Source organism: Sinocyclocheilus grahami, unplaced genomic scaffold (genome assembly GCF_001515645.1).
Source record: "Sinocyclocheilus grahami isolate Dianchi unplaced genomic scaffold, SAMN03320097.WGS_v1.1 scaffold618.1, whole genome shotgun sequence".
Taxonomy (NCBI): Eukaryota; Metazoa; Chordata; class Actinopteri; order Cypriniformes; family Cyprinidae; genus Sinocyclocheilus; species Sinocyclocheilus grahami.
Genome location: NW_015505797.1, coordinates 655163 through 657873, shown reverse-complemented (window position 1 = coordinate 657873; position 2711 = coordinate 655163). Strand labels below are relative to the sequence as shown.

Here is a 2711-nt window from a genome sequence, read left to right as displayed (position 1 = left end):
TAATGTCCCCTTCAACCACTTGTTAGCAATCATTGGTTTCAAGCCAAGTGAAAGCTTAAAAAAAAAAAAAAAAGGTATTACTGATGTATTTTGTCATAAACTTAACACCGAAATATCTTGAGCTTGTTCACACCACAGACCTTATTTCATGCTTTTAACCAAAAGCCCATTGAAGGTAATGGAACCAGAAGTGCTAAAATGCCAATTAGTTTGCAGGTTCCGTCCCTGCAGCCCTTTATATAAACATTGGAAAATTCATTACCCATTTATAGACACTGCAGTGTGTATTTGTGCGCATTCTGAAGGGTCAAAGATTATATTGTATCATTATAGCTCTGCGCATATAACGCCACACCAATGCTGCTTGTGAAGGAGCTACATGAATAAAGTTCAGCACAACCCGTTTTTAAAGATGGTGTTCAAGAACACAAATGGTCAAGTTTTGTGACTAACATGTTGGAAGCCTCCACTCTAAATTTAAACTTAATGCTGCTACTTTATACAGTACAGTTCTGGCAACCATGGGGTTGGTTTCACTGCAAGTTTAACACTGATGACATTGCAGCAACCTTTGAGCTGACGGTTAACCATATCCTAATCACATCTAAAGAGCTTTAAACCACTGACCCCTCCCGCCAAACTTGAGGAAATTCAATTGCACGGTTGAAGAGGTAAAACTCTTTATTTGGTATACAAGTGCACAAATAAAACACAGCAGTGAATAAAAACGGTTGAAGAGCCTGCGTCACTTTTTCCCTCGTTTCCCCGGGCCTTTGGTAGTGGCTGCAGCACCCTTTTCTCCAGAATCACCCTCCTCTGCCTTTGTGGTTTTCTTTCCAGCTTTCTTAGCTGCTGGTTCCTCACCTCCTTTTGATGCTTTAGAAACTTTAGCTTTGCTCGGTTTGGGCTCAGTTCCACCCTCCCCTGCAGCATTCTTCGCCTTTGGCTTCTTAGCAGGGGCCACTTTTGAGGCAGTGCCATCTTTCTCAGGCATCTTAGGCTTAGCATCCTAAGAGAACGGGAGGAGAGAGAGCGAAAGGGTGGGTGCGTTTTCAGACTACACAGCTGAGCGTCTGCTCATGTAGAAGGCAAAAATTAGACCTGAAACTCACGTCTGCAGTCTCCTTTTTCTTCACGGACTTTTCTTTGCTTGCTCCTTGAATGGAGAAATGGGGAAGAAAAACCCAACGGGGTAAAGTTCATGCTAAAACACATGGTTACACATTTAAAACTCATCTCCCATTAAAAAAAAAAAAAAAAGGCAGCATTCACGAATAACTGCCACAACTAGTATAATTTCAGCACAGGCTAGACTCCCAATGGTGAACGCCAAGGGCTTTGAGTTCTAAGGCCCATTTACACCAATAATGAGTTTTGTAAAGCATAACGATAGGTTTATTCTCAGCGCTGAATTTTGATCAACATAACTGCAGTGCTTGTCAAATTCAGTAAAAGCTCATTAACTAGAGAAACCTCAAGTGAAAGTTTTCCCACTGTGCCACAGTTTCTTTAAAAGAGAACTCTTAAGGAACATGCCTCGAAAGACACATTAAGTTGTAAAGATAAAGGGACTAAGGTCTTACAAGAAAACAGCACTTCAGTCATTCTACTCAGCTTCATATTTAATTCAATGCATTACTTTCCAATTCCTTGGTAATGTGTAATAGCAATTTCCAACTGAATGGTTTTTTAAAGTAAATCCTACAGCAAACTTTCCTCAGTGTACACTGAAAAAAATGATTATGGCCCCAATTAAATTAAGCATAATTCAATTTAGCTAGTTTAAAGCATTTAAATTTAGTTTTTGATTTTAATTAATAAATATTCATTGGTATTATGCAAATTACATGTGTTTTAAATCCAAGCCATGTGAATTAATTAAATTCAGTTAGAAAATATTAAGTTGGTTCGGTGCGCATGCGCACAAATGCACACTTTCCCTGGCGCCAAAAGGAGTTTCCAGTCCAGTCAGGTTCACGGTGGGAAGTTGAACTGAAGACATTTTCATTCCAGCCCCGGAGTTTTCATCATTCGGTCTATTTACACAGTAAGTAATATTTGATGTAATACAGCACCATTTATTACAGTGAATAGTTTGTTTGCTCTATAAATAATATAATATGCTCTAGTCTAGTTCAGAACGAGTCTTTGGGATAAATTCCCCAGCGACCAACGGTCACATCCTACTCCGAGCGCGCGCACACACAAATAACGCAAATATAACTTTTTATGTGACGAAATATATTTTTTAAGATAGTTTTGGATGAAAATGTAGATTTATAAGCTTAAAATTCGCCGTTTATTTGTAACGACAGCTCCGTAACGTATTTTTAAAAATTGCTTAAGTGCTTTCGGAGATGCGAGCTCCAGGCCGCAACGGCTGTTCCCGCCTAACGTTTTACCACAGCCAGTCCTTCGGGAAGCTGCCGGTTTCTAGTGTGATTAAACATGAGATATAAATCGTTTTGGACGGGTAATCTTTAATCTTCTTAATGATTTGTTCTAGAGCAGTTTGTTTTGGCGGTGGGTAAGGTAGTTCTAGCAGCGGCGGCTAGTCGGGGGAGGGACAGCTTCTCCAAATATTGAGGTGAAAATGGGAGGAGGAAGATTTAATGTTAATAAAATTCACAATTCATGTCTCTGATAGAGAATGGGAGGGGGAGGCCGGGGGAGAGTTGAGATCTCCTGCCTCCGTTGGTAAAAAAAAAAAA

The 2711-nt window shown here is 39.8% G+C and overlaps 1 long non-coding RNA gene across 1 annotated transcript; it reads right to left on the bottom strand.

The window, feature by feature from the left end:
- Window positions 1-666: 666 nt before the first annotated feature.
- Window positions 667-1204, bottom strand: LOC107557766 (uncharacterized). The gene is made up of 2 exons (XR_001605425.1): window positions 1113-1204; window positions 667-1009 (listed from the first exon to the last, which is right to left on the bottom strand). It is a non-coding gene; the product is annotated as an uncharacterized lncRNA (long non-coding RNA).
- Window positions 1205-2711: the final 1507 nt, after the last annotated feature.